This window comes from Vidua macroura, chromosome 31 (genome assembly GCF_024509145.1).
Source record: "Vidua macroura isolate BioBank_ID:100142 chromosome 31, ASM2450914v1, whole genome shotgun sequence".
NCBI lineage: Eukaryota > Metazoa > Chordata > Aves > Passeriformes > Viduidae > Vidua > Vidua macroura.
In genome coordinates, this window is record NC_071601.1 from 1,463,575 (window position 1) to 1,481,505 (window position 17,931).

Genomic DNA, 17,931 nt, shown 5'->3' on the forward strand with positions numbered 1-17,931 from the left:
CTGTCCACTCGTCCATCCCGCAGTGCCAGGCACAAGGAGGAATCCAGGTGCCATCTTTGCTCCCCTCACACCTCCCAGTGCTTAACAATTCAAATGAGCCCCAGAAAGAAATTAAAGGAAAGGTTTAAATTCCACCAAAGTGGTGAAAAAGCCTCCAAAGGCTTTTAGAAACCCTGCGTTGTCGCTCAGAGAAAGCTCCCAGCAAGGCCCAGAGCCCTTTGTTCGCTGCAAGGGGATTTATCCTGGAGTGGGTAGGGAAGGAAAGGGACTTTTTCCCTCCACCTGCAGGGACCCATCCTCCCGGCATCACCTCTGCCATCATCCCCAGGAGACATGAAGCTGCTTGTGGGGAGGTGGCTTTGGGGATTTGGCATCCTTTTCTAAAGCCTTCGAGGAGGCTGCAAAGCGTTAAATAGCCTCACCTGACCTCCTCCAGCAAAGCCAGGCTCTGCATCCTTATTTAGGGACATACATCACCTCCACAGCTTTCCCTCTGGCGCTGGGGGTGGAGCAGAGAAGTGAAATGTCGTGAGAGGGGAAAAAAAAAAAAAAAAAAAAAAAAAGAAGTAGCTCTAAATCCATCTGAATTTGCCTTGAAACCCCTTTCCCAGCCCAGCCTGGCCGAGAGCATCCCGGCGATCCCGGCCGAGGGCCGGACACATATGCCGTGCCATATGGAGCGGCGCGATCCCAGTCAATCGGATCTTTGGGAGTTTTATCGTTTAATTTCTTAATGTGCTAATAGTGCACCGGGAGGGGATGGATCACCCGTTAAGTCCCAGGATTTATGTTTTTAAGGGAGGGTAATGTATTTCTGAGCGGGCTTTAAATATCCTCGGCCAACGTGACGGGCAGCGGGCAGGAGGGTGAGCTGGAAAAGGTCCTGGGAGAGCCCTTTGAGCTTTAATCCAGCACAGGTTTATAACGTGACATCCAGCTCCGTGTGAGCTGAAATTCAGGCAGAAAATCCCCGTGTCCATTTGACAAAGCCATTTTGCCCAGCCCTGCGGGCTGCAAGCCCTGTTCTGGGTCTGTGTCCCCCTGGTGTTCCCATAATTTCCATCCATGGGTCCATTCCATTTGAAGCCATGAAGGATGGGTGGCAAAATCTCCCCAAGGCCCCCGATGCTCAGTTTCCCCTCGTAGAGAGAGAATTGCATTTCCTTCCTTCAAATTGCCATTGGGATCAGGGCTTATGCAGACTCTCAAGGTGCTTTCAGCTCCTCAAAAGGATAGGTCTTACAGAGAGATAAAAAATAAATGTTCATAAAAAAAAAAAAACGCAGAAGTAATTTCAGGGGAGTATTGAAATTGCAACCGTTCACCTACAACCTGCCACGAAACTCATCTATTTATTTTTAAATAAATCACCTCAGCTCTCCATAAATCTCCAGGGCAGGGAACCAAGGAGGGGACGAATTAGGCAGCACCGTGACCCTATCCCAGTCCCTGCTGGGCAGCTGCCTGCGGGGCAGGGACGGATGCTCGCGTGGCCCCGTGGCTCCAGCTGCGGTTGGAAGCGTGGCAGTCTCAGAGGGATGCTCTGGCTGTTGGCTTCTGTCAGCCAGACCTTAAAATCTGTGCAGTTCGAGGCCTTATTTGAATTGCAAACGGCTCAAGGGAGGTGTACTGTGGAGTTGCTCTCTCAGGGTAAATAGGGTTTGGGGTTGTTTTTTCTTTAAGCTAATAATATTGTGTCATGCTTTGAGGGGGGTGAAGGTATAAAGGGCAGGCGGAAAGATTTCTGTGGCTGAGCTGGTGGCTCTCCCAAACCATTTTTGACAGCTAATTTCTAGCATTTCCTTGAAAACTCTTCTGATCTGATGCGTTAAGTGAAATGTCATTAAGGCAATGGGAACACAAACAGTAGGACTGTGAGGCAGCACTAAGGGAAAAGGGCAGAGGCTCCCAGAGGCTTCTAGCCACATGTTTTGGACCCCCAATGTGCCCAAGGTTCTTGTGCTTACTCAGAGCTGCATGCTCCTGCCCCTCTCTGAGCACGCCGACCCGCACTCAGGGTACCAACCACCTACCCGCGCTTCCATACGGGCTTTTCTCGGCAACTTCTAGGCCTCGACTGGGGAGGGGAAAAGGAAAAGAGAAAAGAAGGGATGTGTTTGTGTTCGTGCAATGGGAAGGGATAGAGGGAAGAGATGTGCGCTGCGACTCGGTGCGGCGCTGGAATGATCTCAGGAGCTGCAGCTTGTGCAGAGAGATCCCAGGAGCGGGCACATGCCCTTGACACCAAATCACCCGGCAAGTAATAAAGGATTTCCTGCCTTCAGAGCCTGCTTGAGCCGGGGCTTTAGCCCGGGTTAGGCTGTGCAGCGCCCTGAAAAGGTTACAGGGTCTAACAGGGTGCTCTGCTGGGATTAATGATGCTGGGAATGTGTAGATATCCCTGGATATAGACGTGTAGAGAACCACAGCGTGTGCTCCTCGCCACAAACAAAAAGCGCGCTCTTCTCCTTGAAATTCACCTTGAACGCGGTGAGATGGGCTGGGTTCGTTGGTTGGTTTGGGGATTATTATTATTATTATTATTATTATTATTATTATTATTATTATTACCCCCCCCTTCCTTTTCCCTGACAACTGTCAGCAGAGAGGCTGCAAAAAAAGCTGAGGAGCCACTGCAGGCTGCGCAGCGCTGGGAGCTGTCAGCCCCACGCCACTGCAGTGATGTCAGCCGCAGCCACAGCCACTGCCACCCCCAGCCCCTGCACACACGCGAGTCGCAAGAAGAAGAATTCATAATTACAGTAGCGTAGCCATGAAACCAGCAGTGCTGGGGGTGAGGGGGGTGGGGGGGGGAGAGAAAGCGAAGCCTCGGCCAAAATTGGTACTTTTTTTTTTTTAATACCTTTTTTTTTTTTTTTTCCCTCTCCCCCTGCAAAGCTGCACCCAGCTCTGCAGCATCCTTTCTCCGCAGCGGGGTTTGGGGGGGCCAGGGCAGGGGGTTCCCCCCCGCAGCCCCCCCAAAGCGGGTGGAGGGTGCGGGGGGCTGCGGGGGGAGCTGGGCAGGGCTGGAGGCTCTTTCCCCGCGGGTCGCTCCTTGTTTTAAAAGGCAGCATTTCTGCGGACAACACCCGGAGCATCTCTGCGGGAGCGGGGCTGGGGGCGAGGGCTGCAGCCGCCTTGTTTGCGGCGCACGGAGTCAGCAGCTGGGATTTTTTTTTTTTTTTTTTTTTTTTTTTTTTTTTTTTTGGCTGAATAATCCTTTACGGGGAGGGGGTGTGCGGGAAAAAAAAAAAGGGGGGGGGGGGGCTGGGGGAGGAGGGAGGGAAAGTGAATCAACATCACCGAAGGAGGACAGCGAGCAAGATTAGGGCTGGCTAATGATAAATGAGAAGGCGCCGCTGACAGCTCCGCGCTCCGCGCAGCGCCCGCCCGGCGGCTCCGCGCTCCCTCCACACCCTCCGGCCGCCCGCTCCGCTCCCGCCGCCGGCCTGGCTCCAACCCGCCCTTCCCTTTTCTTTTCTATATATATTTTTTTATTTATATATATAATTTTCACCCCCCCTTCGCATAGCGCGGGGGGGGGGAGGGGGGGGGCGCACATCCCACCCCCTGCCTCCCCGAGCATCCTCCGCGGGATTACGCGCCTGGCCGCGCACCGCACCGGCTGCAGGACGGAGGGACCACGGCGGGGCTGCCGCAGGGGGTATTTCCTTCGCTCCTCTTCTTGGGGGGGCGGGTTTGGATTGGGGTCGGGCCGGGAAAGGGGGGTTGGATAGACAGGACACCCCTCAGCACCCCACGGGGGAGGGGGGATGCAGTGGGGGCTGCGCTCCCACCCGTTCCCCTCCGCGCCCTTTCTTCCCCCCTGGAGGGCTGGGGCGGTGGGGGGGATGAAGGATGAAGCCAGGGCGGTTTATCCGTGGGCTCTGCCCGCCCCCCCCTCATCGTACCCGGGTGACCTTTCAAATCAAAGCCCGGCTCGTACCTACCAAGGTGCATTGGGCAGCAAGGGCTGGGGGGTGCTGGGGACTGGGGGGGGGGGGGGGGGGGTGATGCACCCGGGCTCTCCCCCTCCCTCTGCCTTTCCCCCTCCCTCCCTCCTCCCTCCTCCCTCCCTCGCTGCTCCCTCCCTCTCTCTCTCTGCTGCATTTTGCATGAGCTATCTAGGTCATTAGCATTTTAGCGTATGCAAGACTTGACAAAGCTGATGAGAAGCCAGATGGGCCCCTCTCCTCTTTTTTTTGCACCACTTGGGATCTGAGCGAAAGGATTGACTGCAGCAGGCGAACGGGGGAAGGTTTATTGCGCTCCTCCAGACCCCCCCCGCTTATAGCAGCGCGGCGGGGCTCGGGGCAGGCGGCAGAGAGCGGGCAGCGTCGGGCAGAGACGGAGGGCAGGTAACGGGGCCCCCCCGCCGCCCCCCACCCCACAGCCCGGGGCTCCTTTGATTTGATAGAGGGGTTTTTGGGTGGGGGGGCTGTTAGGTTGGGTTTTGTCCCCCCCTCCCCCCCGCCCATGGGGAAGGGCGCGCCGAGCCTCCGCGGGGCGCGGAGAACAAAGGCTGGGCTCCGCGGGGTCCCTCTCCCCCCTCCCTTCCTTCCCCCCTCCCTTTTTCTTCTTTTCTTTTCCCATTTCCCCTTCTCCTTCTCTATATTTTCTTCCTCCCGAGGAAAGGCCCCTCTCTCCGTGTTCACAGCGGACCTTGATTTAAATGTCCATACAATTAAGGCACGCGGTGAATGCCAAGAACGAGGCTGACCAGCATCGAGGCCGGAGGCGGCTCCGCGGCTCTCCGCACCCGCGGAACCCCCCGCACGCCCTGACATTCCCCCCCACATCCCCCGAGCTCGGCCGCGGGGCGCGCAGGCAGCGCTGCGCACCGGCGCAGGTGGCACCGCAGCGCGGGGAGGGGGCGGAGAGGGATGCATGCGATGGGATGCGACGGGATGCGCTGGGATGGGATGGGGGCGCACGGCAGCCTTTGGGGGGGCTCTCCGGGATGAAGGAGAGGGGGTCCTTGAGAGCACAGGCGCCCGGGGTGTGAAATCCGGAGCTGTCACTCGGGGGTGCCCCGCGGGTGGGCCCCGGGGGGACGCGGCTGCTGTCCCCCGGGGGGTCGTGGCTGCTGCCCCCGGGGCTGCTCCGCTGCCGCCGCTTTGTGCTTTGCCTTTTCTCTCGCCTTTTCTCCACAGAGCGATGGGGTTTTTCCCTGCTAAAAAGCAAGGGCAGGTCTTGGGGTCACCGGGGCTCACGCTGCTCCCCCGGCGGAGGAGGGTGGGGGGGGATGCTGGGGCAAAGCCGCTTTTTTCCTTTATTTTTTAAAGCTTTATTATGATTTTTTTTTTTTCCGGTGGCTGTTTGTGTGTTTTTCCCCTCCGCCCTCCCTCTCCTTTTAATCCTTATAATTTAAATCAAAAGTGCCGGGTAGAAGAAGGGGGGGAGCGCTGTGTCTGCAGGGCGAGGCCGGGCGTAAATCTCTCGGAGGGATAAACATGTCATTTGTTCCCTTTGTATGGTAATGCTGTTCCCCCCCCCCCCAGCTGCCCCCCCACCCCCCAGCAGCTGCCCCAGCCATACATCCTCCCTACAAAAGATCCCAATTACCCATCGGCTGCCTCATTATACTCCTTACACAGCCCCGGCGAGAGGCGTGTGTGTGCGAGGAGCCGAGGGGAGGGGGGGGGGAAGAATGAAGTGGGGGAGAAACAGCACCTGAATTATTCAGAAAATAAAATAAAATTCAAAAATCTGGAGGCGGCAGGAGGGAGGGATGCTGCGACCCCCGCAGGGATGCTGCGACCCCGCGGCCTAACACGGAGCAGGTGCCCCCCAGAGCCTCCTGCAGCACAGGGGCTGCTCCCCCACCCCCGACACGCCATTGGTTTATTTTTCCCCTCCTTTTTCACGCTTTTATTTTTATTTCGGTGGTTTTTTGTTTTTTTTCCCTCCACCCTTGTAGCCATCACCACCGCTCTGCCCTGCTCCCTGCTGGGGCCCTTCACCTCCTTACCCTTCTCCCATCCCTCTCCTCCCCTCCCTTCTCTTTGCAGCTGGAGGCCACCCCGCATCCCTTCATCCCGGCCCATCCCAGTGCTCCCAGCAGGTGCCTGTCACTGGGGAAGGACAGGCCTTACTGCAGGGGACAGTCCCCCACCCCTCAGGGCATCTGCAGAGCTGTCCCAAATTTGGGGGGCCCTTGGTGACAGCGCGGGGGGTCCCATCTCTCTTTGCAGCTCCGTGCACAGAGCCTCACCTCTGGAATGGTGCCCTTGGGAACACTGACAGCGGCTCGGGGTCCCTGGGACGCCTCTTTGCACCCGCCGAGGGGTTCTGCAGGTATTTCGGGACATCCCTCCCTGGGCTCGCATCCCGGCCGGTGCGGATGCCGCAAGGAGCCCGTCGGGTCGTGCCAATAAAGCTCTTTCCTTGCGGGTTCCTGCATCCTCTCCTTTGTTCCTGGAGGTTTCTCGCCCGTCTCTTTACGGCGGCAGAGGCAGGACCCCCCCCTGAAGGACCTGCACTCAGCACCAGGTGGGGGATGAATGCTAAAATCCGCCCCAAAATAAAAACCTCAGCCTTGCAATTCGGCAGCCCACGGTCGCCTGCTCAATCCTGGGCGGGCACCACTGCATCCTGGACCTCCAGGAGAGTCTGAACTGCCAGAGGGCTCCTGTGTAGTGAATAAAAGGGGGGAAAAGAAAGAGATTTGGGGTGCCTTCTCTTTGGGATTGCCCCCATCCCAGCAGGGCAGATCCCTGCTATGCCGCACTACGTGCCGAGCATCCCTCTGCGGCACTTCCGGCCCCACAGCACCCAGCCCTCACAAACAGGATGGATTTTCTTTTAAAGCTGCGGCATGGGAGAGGAAAACAAGACCTAAATAACCCCAAATAAATACACAACCTGTTTTCTGTCTTGCGAAATGGCCGGGATGAAGAGACACCATCACTGTGCATCTGAAGGCCTGGGACCCCCCGGAGGGGCCCGGCTGCCTCCCTCGGGCTCAGCCCAGAGGGATGGAGAGGAGGGGGCAGAAGGCTCTTATTAATACTAATCCCAAGAAATATTGCTGTGCCCTGAATAAATCAGGCTGGGGGTTCCTCCAGGACCTTTGCCCCCTTGAGATGAGCTGCAGTGCGGCCCCTCCTCTTCGGGGTGGACACTTTGGGAAGGGAATTGGCGCGGGGGGGCTGGGGGGGGGTGGACAGATGCGTTTGATTTTTTCGCTGAGGGATGGAGGAGGAGGTGGCACGGTTTTATTCCAAGCACGTCAGCTCCCCCTTCTCTCCCTGTCCCCTCCTTCCTCCCTCCACCCGCAGTCCGATGTAAACATAACGGCAGGGACCTGCCAGGCTCCATCCCCACTTGGATTATGGGGGGAATTAAGCAGCTTTGATTAACACAGCAATGCCCCCAAATAACCTTCAGGCGTCTGGCCCTCAAGGTCGTGCGCTAGAAGGGGCCGGGGACAGGGACCCCAGGGCACCCATCCCGTGGGCAGGGGGAAGGGTGGATGGAGAGGATTCATGGGGAGCAAAGATCCTTCCATCTGCGATTTTATGCCGGTTTTATTTCTCCCTGCCCACGCCCACCCCTGACCGATTCGCTCGCCACTGCAGCACTGGTTGGGCTGGAGATGCTCTGGCTCCAGCGGGGAGGTGGAATGGAGGATGTGGGAAAATCCTCTATTTCCCTCATTTCCCAGATCTCTGTCGAGTGCCAACCCCACTCTTCACCCAGCCCCAAGCAGGATGATGGTCTCCATGTAGAAAGATCTTTTGCTTCGTATCTCTGCAGCATCCAGCTCCTTTTTTTTCCGTTTATTTTTATGCCATGTACCTCCATGAACCAAAAGCCAACACATCTCCTAGCAGCAGCAGTCAAAGTGGGCGTTTTATTGGGAAATCTAATCAGGTTTCGAGGGGAAAATCCTTTCTTAATGTCTCAGCTAAGCAACAAGCTCGATTAAATTGGTTAGACTATAAAAAGGGCCGAGAGTCCCATCTCCTTTTTCCTCCCTGCTCTTCCTGGACAGCGCTGTCATCTCCGCACTCCACTCAACTGTCTCTAAAGCCCAAACGAGCCTCAATGACACAGGACTCACATGTCATTCCCCGACATCCCCCCCGCCGCGCCTCCCCCCAGCAACAGAGTCACAAATCATCTCAAACACTCTAAATTTAGCCCGGCAGCGCGACCACGAGCAGGGATTTCAGTGACATCACTACTGCAAATTAAGGGGTCAAACAGGGAGGCTGAACGTGGCACCCTGAGGAGCGGGGACGACGCTTCACTGATCCTTCCACACAACGAGGCCACCCTGTCTTGAGACATCTCAAAGCATCCCCTCAAAATACATTTCTCCCAAATGCCCAGAGTGAACCAGCCATTAGGTTAATTCCCATCAGGAGCTGTGCTGAAAGGCCTCGATGGATCAGCACTGCGGAGACGCGCAGTGCGACCGCGAGAACCCGAAAGGAGCAAAGCCAGTGAGCTTTGCCTGGTGCAGAGGCTGGGAGAAAGGGGACCCACATCTCACCCTGGAGCTGGAAGGTGGGTCCAGCACTCCCTGCATGGCTGGGAATGCCAGGCCAATTTTCCCGTGGCACTTGCACAGTGTGCTCATGGTCCCTGGTGGTGCTGTGGTTAGGGGCGGGGGTGCTGCTGTGGTATCCCAGTGCCTGGAGTGATTCCTGCCTGCTTTGCTCTGCAGAGCCAAAGAAATCACTGCACATGGGGAAAAGGGAGCCCCCGAGGTGGGAATGGGGCTGATCTGATGCACAAGGTTCCATATTCCAGAGGATGAAGAAAGAACAGAGATTCCCATGGCTGCACTGCAGTTGGAGGGGCAGATCCAGAGCTCCTCAACAAGACTGGATGGATTCATAAACTCACACAATCACAGGATGGTGTGGGCTGGAAAAGACCTGGAAGAGCATCTCATTCCAACCTCCTGCCATGGGCAGGGACACCTTCCACTATCCCAGGTTGCTTCAAGCCCTGTCCAGCCTGGCCTTGGACACTTCCAGGGATCCAGGGGCAGCCACAGCTTCTCTGGGCACCCTGTGCCAGGGCCTCCACATCCTCACAGCCAGGAATTCCTTCCCAATATCCCATCTATCCCTGCCTGCTGGCAGTGGGAAACCATTCCCTGTGTCCTGTCCCTCCGTCCCTTGTCCCAAGTCCCCCACTTGGAGCCCTGTAGCCACTGGAAGGGATTCTAAGGCCTTTCCAGTCCCTTCATTTATCCAGACTTAATAATAAATTGCTGTTTGAGGGGCCATAACCAGAGAAGCTGAGGTGATACTTTAGGTTACTCACAGCACCTACATCCTTTAGTGGCCAGCAACCCTTCACTTCTGCTGCGTTTTTTTGGCAGCAGAAAAAGGCTGGAAAATGCTGCCTCTGCCTTTTGAATTTCATGCTCCCCTTGCCCCAGTGGTGAGCACTGAAAAATAAACCAACAAGCCAAGGGCTCCTGCAGCATCAATTCCTCCTACAGGCACAAAATACAACGTGGTGGGGAGGAGGGAAGAGGTTAGGGACTAAAATCTGATAGAAATCCCTTAGGCCACAGCAGCGCACGAGGATTTCTCTGCTGTTCATGCACACGGTGGCAATTCTGTGAACGTTCGCTTATTTTTATGGAGATTTTGCCTTTTCAGACCAAGTGTTTTCATGTGGCACCAGCTGTAGGGATGAGCTAATGCAAGGCTCAGTCATTTCCCTGCTCACCCGGGCCTTCCTCCGCAGCCACAGCCGCTCCGAGGAGCTCTCATCCAAGGAGAGACAAAAGTGATGCGTGTGCATGTGTAATTTCCAGTGTCAACGTGTTCAGCGAGGAGTTGGAATCATAGAAGTTATTTCATTTATTACAATCATACATAAAGCCTCTTAGAGCTGCAGACTTGGAATAGGCAATTATGCCCATAGGTTAATAACACGCAGCGATTTGACTGACAACTGGAATTAGATTTAAACACGGCAGAGTGGCAGCTAAAGGCACTTTATTAAAACTGTGGCTGGGGATTTGTTCAAAATACCAGTTGCATACCTTTCCTGGTAAAATATTTATAGGTAGCACCATATTGTGGCCCATTATATTGCATTTTCTTCTCCTTTCCCTCACCACTCTGCAGTACGTCAAGGAATTTCTCTGGTCAGATTTTCCTGGGGAGAGGGGAAATGCCCGGGGTTGGTTCACATGGAGTGATGTGATGGGATGTGATTCGCAGTGGGAAAGGGCCTTACAGCAGTGATTAACTCTAGACCTAGGAGGGACCTGGATTTACCTCTCCATCCTCTCTCCTTATTGCTCCCCAGTGCAGCATCCTCTTAACGCTGCCCTCATTAGCCCAGAGTTAACGATCCCAACAGCCCAGACAAAATCAGGGTCAGTGACTGATACAGCCAATAAAATAAATATTGTTTGATTCTGTTTTACTGGGAGTTTTTCCTGCTACCAGGGGAGATCATCCTTGTGAGATTAGTTTAGTGTGGGATGGATTACCTGCAACCAGGATGGAGTCCCTGCTCCTTGGAGGTTTGAATACCAAGTTAGAGAAATGTGTGACAGGAATGACAGGAGAAAACACTTGATCCTGCTTGGGACAAGGGGCTGGGTTAGAGCCCAGTATTTCCCATCATTCTTGGAAAAAAAAAGTTTTTCCAAGCAAAAAATTGCTTTAAAATAATAACTAAGGACCAGCTGGGGCTGGGCCAAGTGAGATCCAAAGGTCTTGTTCCATCCTAACATCAGTCCATCATTCCATAACCTGGAAATGACAATTAAAATCCCAAAGACTCTTTGTGTGCCACTTCCTTTACTGGCAGCCAATGGAAAAGAGAGGTGACACCTGAAATGCCCTTAAAAATAACTCCCAATTCCCATCTATTTCTTTCTTGCCTCATTTGTGTGGTGTGAAAAATCTCTATATCATAAGAGCTGCCTTGTGACCATCCATGGGCCAGGGGTTAAAATTCAGGAGCACTGCATGGGATTCAAGGATTTCACTTTAAAATTAGCAAGGCCAAAATCAGCAGAGAAGAAAGGGCAATACAGTGTCTGGGGAGGGAAAGCTGACAGTTTTTAACCCACTGAAGGATGGTACAAATAGATCTCCAAGCTGGTGGCCAAATCCAGCAAGGTACAAGGACGCATGGATTTAACAGAGGGAAAACTTTCCAGCCAGCACATCACTGGCAAACCAGAGTGTATGCTCCAGACCCCAGATTCCCATTCTTCTGCAACAAAACCTAACAGCTCAAAATCAGAGTTTAATCCAAAATACTTTCTTCAGTTTCAGGGAAGGGGAAGCTGGAGGTGCACTCAAGTGAAAAAGGAGCTTGAATCCACCATTCCATCATCATTCCATCATCATTCCCTGCCTGGCTCCAGCATATTCCAGACAAGGAGCCACCCTCTGGCTGAAAATGTCCCAACTCCTTGCAGGGGGCTGGACTAGGTGACCTTTAAAGGTTCTTTCCAACCTAAACCAATCTGTCATTCTATGGTCCATGGGGTCCCCAGTGGTCCCTGGTCCTCAGGATAAGGAATTGGCACCAGCAAAGCTTTAACTCCAGATTTTGATCCTACAGACCTTTCCTGCCAACCTGGGGGCCCAACCCCAAATTTCAAGCCCTTTATTACCCAACAATTAAAATAAAACGAAGTCTGAGAGCACCAGCTATAAAAAGATCAGCCCAGCGCTCCTCATGCATTAAATATGAAGGCTCAGATCCTTCCTGTGATGCCATGGCAGGGGAGCAGCTCCCTGGGCTGGGATTACCTGGTCCTGATGCCCTGACCTTTCCCCAAGGAGCAGCCTGTGGAGCAGGGTCAGCAGTGCCCATGGCAGAGGTGGCACTAGCCCCACACACAAACACAATTCCCAGAAGCTTTTTCCAGAAGATTTCCTGAGTGCAAATGGCAACTTTGGAGGAGAAAGTGCCAGGAAGTGAAATAACCAGAGGTATGTGAGGGGCACAGTCTCAATCCCAGGGCAACCCCCTTTGTTAAAATGCCCAGGGGAGAAGAGACCTCCTTTTTTTTTTTTTTTTTTTTTAATGTCCTGAAAGATTTATAACCCTTTTTGTCAGGTTCTCCCTCCTACCGCTGATAAAATCCACCCTGGCACAACTTGAGCCCAGGTTCAGCTTTTAAAGCGTGGCAGAGAAAACCTCTGTGATTTAAAGCAAACATCCAGTCCTTGGCTGCAGCCCAGCCCAAATTCAGGGAGTATCCCAGTGTTTCCAGGCTTGGAAAGGGGGTTCATGTGTGAAACCCACAAAGGATCAGCTCAAATGATCCAGCCAACCTTTGCCTCTCACCTCAGTCCCTGCTGCATTGGGTGTAGGTGATTTGTCACCCTCTCAAAGAGATTCTTGTGTCACCAGCTTGTGTAATTTTACCATTTTACGAAGGTATAAATATCTGTAGGAATGCATATCCACGCATATATATGTTGTTTCCCCTAAAGCCCCTGACCCCGAAGGCAAAACTCAGTTCTTAAAAACCTCAGTGTCCAAAAAAAAAAAAAACAAAAAAACCACCAGAAGGCAAATCCAAAGTACATTAGAAAGAGCACTAAAAATACAATCAAGAAGTTGGAAGCAATTTTGTGATCCGGGGGTTTCTTGCTGGGTTTTCTGGGAGTTTGGGGTTGAAGATAATGGCAGTGGGAGTGGAGTGCAGCACGGTTTTATTTCAGGATCAATATCAGGGTGGAGCAAATGGTGTATTTATCTGCCAGGCTGAGAAGATCTAATTGTGCCCTGTTTTGCACTAATGCAGCTCTGTGGCACCACCAGACAGTCCCAGAGTACCCAAAATGTGCTTGTTTTCTGGGCCACCCCTGGTTTTTGTCGTGCATCCTGTCCATCCTGGTCTCACCCCAGAAGTTTTATGGGTTATTTCGAGGATGTCCAGATCTCTACTCCATCCCTCCTTTATACCTCAGGGTAAATAAGGGACCAACATCATCTTGTAGGAGTTCCCACTAGGAAATAAGGTTTTTATGGCTGATTTTATTTGGGGGGAGACTTCAAGGACATACCCAGAGATATCCAGGAGCAGTAATTGCACAAGGAGATGAGATTCCAGGGACACCCAGCCCAGCACCGTGGACATGAAACCACAATTGTCATCTGTGATGAACAACAGAAAGGGGAACATACAGGAAACAGCAATTAAACCATTAAAGTCTTGGGCAGCTTCCCAGTGACCAGCAGCCTTTAGATATATAAATATCTCACATGGCATAAAAGGAGCTGTTCTCTACCCATTATGTCCCCAGTGACCTTCAAGAGGGACAAGGGGGTTGGGATTGTCACTTTGAACTGGCATCTTCTGCTCCATCTGAGCAGTGACACATCCCTTGGGACAGGGATCTCCTCCTCCCCTATAGCACTGCTTGGAAATCCCAGCCTAAAGTTGAAATCCAGTTGAGATCCCAGTTTAAATTATCCTAATTACTGCCCAGATCTGCTTCCTATAAATCCCTGTGTGTGATGTAGGGAAATAACTGAGCTGGAAGGTGGCAAATGTGCTGCCAATGCCACATTTCAGTGTTAAAATAGAGGTTTCCATATTCAATGTGAATGTTTTGTGGTCATATCACACCCCAAACAGCCAGAGGGAGTTTTTGGGCTCCAAATCCTCGTGGCTCCAGTTTACTTTAATAGTCAAGCTGAGCAAAATGCAAAATATCTCAATGAGTGCTGAAAATTTTGGTCAGTAATTAACAAATGGTTGCCCTTTAATTAGCCAAAGGAACAGTCCTGAGACTGAGATTGGAACCAAGATAACCCAGGGAAGATCCATGATCATAAAAGACAGATACAACCTGAGTTTTCACCAGTCAGAAATCATTCTTGGCATGTGCTGCTTGTTGGGAGAAGAGTTTTGGGGATGGATATCAAGACTGATTGCTCCATTCAGTCTGGATGGGTTTTGTTAACACCATCAACAGCAGATTTAGTGATGTTTACACTGAAATAATCACCCTGGGTTTCCAAAGCCATTCCTGCTTTCATAGGCCTGGGTCGGTGGCTCTCGGATGAGCAGTGCCTCGCACACCTCTAGACATTCCCCCTGGGGAGGCTCAGATGTGCTGCTCTGGTGGTCCCCAAGAAGGAGAAAATGCTCCCCTGCACCCCCATCTTCCCAACACCTGCACAACATCCCCAGCTGGCCAGAAACCCCCGCTGCTGGTGCCAGGTTTGGTGATTTAACCCCAGGAAGGGCTGCAGGGTCATTCCTGCAGGCAGAGCTCCACGGGGATGGAGAAGTGGAGATGTTGGGAGTCCTGCAGCACTTTTCCCTTCCCACCAGGCGCAGAGGCTTCCCCTGCAATTCCTGCTGGAGTGATGCTGCAGCAGAGAGCGTCTGCAGGATGATGAAATGCAGAGAGGCCGTAATGAGATTTCAAATAAAGCCAGCTTTTCCCCTGGCATGTCTGGTCTGGATAAATCCAAACTGTTGGCAAGGCAAAACCGCCGGGAAGGAGAAGCGCCCTTGACCCGACCCGGCTCTTCCCATTCCCACCCCTCCCTGCGGATCGGGACAGCAAATGCGGCATCGCAAACAGCTCATCCCGATGGAGGAGCAGCAGGAATCGCATCAGAGCGGCCAAACCCCACACGGCACAGCCGGGGCACGGCACAAGCTGGGGGGAAGATGTGCTGCGGGTGCTGCTCCCCATCCCGCAGGAACCACCGGCCTCTGGCACAGGATCTGATTTTGGCACCGCTGGCCATTCCTGAGCATGCGGCGCATCCCTCGACATTCCAACATTCCAGAGCAGCAGCCGCTAGAGGGGGGCTCAGCACCGGGAGAGTGACTCGGAAAATCCCCGCAGCCTTTGGGGAGGAGGAGCAACTCGAAACTCTGCGCGGAGGAAGGCGGGAGGCTTGGGGAAGGATGGATGCAAGCGATGCACGAAGGAAACCACACCAAAAACATCTGTACGGCTCCCCAAAGTGCTGTCTCCGAGCAATCCATCCGCTTGTTAAATATTCCTGAAAATCTTTGTGGAAAGCAATGCCCTTCCAACATCACCGAGGGGCTGCAGGGCTGGAAGGAGACAGTACAGGGAAAACAACCTCCAAAATATTTTCCAATCAGAGAAACACAGTTACAATTTGCTAGTTTTAAAGAAAAGCTGCCATAAATATCCGTGACTTCATCCTTGTAGCCAAAGCTTTTTACTTTTTATGGGAAAACAAGCCTTGGGAATGAAGAGTTGCCAGGTGAGCCACATGTTTAGGATGCTAAAGCTGCACAGATGTTGGATGGACATATCCAACCCCTCGGTCACTCCTGAGGTTTCTCTGCCCCTGGAGGGTTTTTTGGGAGCCAAGCAAAGTCCTCCTCCATCCAGTTCCCACCCTGTCCCTGCCTGACCTTTCCCATCACTTCCCATGGCTTTTAAGGAAAATGGGGACAAACTTTTTATTCGGGTTTGTTGCTACAGGACAAAGGGTGATGGTTTTAAAGTAAAAACCAGATTTAGACCAGAAAGAATTTTTTTATTATGAGGGTGGTGAGGCACTGGTAGAGGTTTCCCAGAGAGGCAGTAGATCCCCATCCCCGTAAACATTTCAAGGCCAGGTCAGATGGGACTTTCAGCAACATGATCTACTTGAAGATGTCCCTGTCCACTGCAGGGGACTGGACTAGATGAGCTTTAAAGGCTCCTTCCAACCTAAACTATTCCACAGCTCTGTGATCACATACCTGGGGACCAGGGCTGGACCTACAAATGTCCCATTTTGCTCCTGCTGATGGAAATCCTCTCCATCCTAAATGCCTCCCTGTGAGCCAAAGGAGAGGTTCTTCCTGGAAAGCCCAGCTCTTTGTTGCTGCAAAACTGAGGTTGCTGTTGGCTGGGAGGGGTTTTCCCAGGTGGAATCATTGCTGCAGGACAAAATGGTACCCACGCCACGGTGCCCTGCTGCTGGTGGTGCTGCTGGTTGCTGCATGGATGGATGGAGGCTGCTTAGCAACTCCTCAGCACTGGAGAGGGAGCACAGGACCAGGAGAATGGAAGGGCCACTGCTGCTGATGTCTGTGGGGCCACACATGGAATTCCCCCAGAGCATCTGAGACCTTGCCCCCAAAATGTTCCTGACACTGATGATGGACTCACTGAGTCATCAAGGCTGGAAAAGCCCTTCAGGATTGTCGGAACCCAAGGTGTCCCTCAGACACTCTTGGATGTTCCGGGCCCAGGGCAGAAGCCTCTGAGACCCTGGCAGGCGGCCAGGAACCCCTGTGGTCTTGAGTCTGACCCATGGAACAATTTACCAACCTTGCAGGAAGAACAAGAAATCACAAAAGTTTAGATATTATAATAGAAGTAGTCACAAAGTGAAAGGTAGGATTTTTGAGTGCTGTACAGGGGGGTTTTAGGCCTTGTACAGAGGGGTCTGAGTTTTGTACATGGGGGTCAGAGGTTCTAAGATGGAGGGATTTGGGCGTGCCCTGTCCTCCTTCTTTCTTCTTCCTATTCCCCATGTTTTTGGTGGTGTTGGCACTCACAGATTGGTTTAGAGTAGAAAGTCACTGTTCAACATAGGTAATAGGCATTGGGGAAAAACTATAAACACCTAATACGTAATGTGTGATATAAAAGATGGCACCAGCCCCTCGAGAGAGGGAGACGGGGAGAGAGACAGAGACAGAGACAGGGACAGAGACAGAGACAGAGAAGAAGACGAAGAGAGACGCAGAGGGAGAAGAAATCAGGGACAATGTCAGGGAGTCTGTGTGCCTTGAGATAACATGCAATAAACTGCCTTGAGACCAGACGACTGAAGACTACTGAGTCTTTCTTTGAAGGCACGGGTTGGAGGAGAAACTTTACCACCATCCGGAGTCACCCCAATCTGGGGGAAGGCTCCGGCACAGGATCATCGGGTCAAATTATTCACCTCAGCACTGCCCTGTTCACCACTAAACCACATCCTCAGGTGCCACATCCACACCCTTGGAACGCTTCCAGGGATGTTGTTCCCACCACAGCAGTCCAAACCCAACTGGTCCCAAGCACACTGGCTCTGGGACCCATAGGTCATGAGGTCAGCCACAACATGAGGTCCTGGGACATCCCAGGGAAATGCAGCCCTGCTGGAGAGTCGTGGTTGGGAAGGACAAGCTGGCAGCTCCAGTGCAGAGCAGCACCTGGATAAATGAGCTTATTTGGAGAGGGAATCTTCAAAAGTCACTCTTGGTCTGTACAGCTTCACTGGGCTAGACTACAGTTTTGCCAATAGAAATCTGAATTTCCTAAAGTTATCCCTATAGAGCTCTGCTGCTGTAACCTGCAGGGACACAGGCAGGGAAAGCTTTCCATACAGCCTGAACAATTTAAAACAGGAATGTCTCCACGCCCAGGGAAGTGCTCAGCCATGGATGTTGCCTGCTCCTCCAAGGCCTCCCCAGCTGGGTTTTTCCAGTTTTGCTTGAGCACTGAAAATCCTCCTCCTTTTTCCCCCCATGTAGAAGGTGTCTCTCTCTTTCCCAGCCCACTGGAGTTTGTAAATGGGAATCACATCTCCAGGCTGGGAAGCAGGATCAGGTCCATGCACCTTGTTCTCTGCTGTTCCCTGTCCCCACTCTTGGAGACTGAATTCTGGGCTGGGTGGACTCCAGCTTCCTCCAGGATATCCATTCTTGGGATATAAAAAAATTCCTCACTGGATGAGGAGCAACTTCCCAAAGGGTACTGCCCTTTTTATGTCTATTTTAACACCACATCTACATCATTCTGAGACTGCAAAGGCTTTAAACCATGCAGTGCCCTCAGAGTAAACATTTTAATTTTATGTGAATCCCTAGCATTTGTGTTTCTAATCCAGAATTAACATCATAAGCAAATGGATTTATGCCCCTTCAGTCTACAGATTCCTTAAAATATATTTAGCTATGCACACAAACCTTTCCTCTTGTGGTGGGTTTTTTTTTTTTTT

The 17,931-nt window shown here is 52.6% G+C and overlaps 1 long non-coding RNA gene across 2 annotated transcripts; it reads left to right on the forward strand.

The window, feature by feature from the left end:
• Nucleotides 1-3,284: 3,284 nt before the first annotated feature.
• On the forward strand, nucleotides 3,285-6,402 carry LOC128820832 (uncharacterized). Of its 2 annotated transcripts, none has more exons than XR_008440982.1 (2): nucleotides 3,285-3,664; nucleotides 6,195-6,402. It is a non-coding gene; the product is annotated as an uncharacterized LOC128820832 (long non-coding RNA). The 2 variants fall into 2 exon arrangements; XR_008440983.1 differs by lacking the exon at nucleotides 3,285-3,664 and adding an exon at nucleotides 3,683-4,358.
• Nucleotides 6,403-17,931: the final 11,529 nt, after the last annotated feature.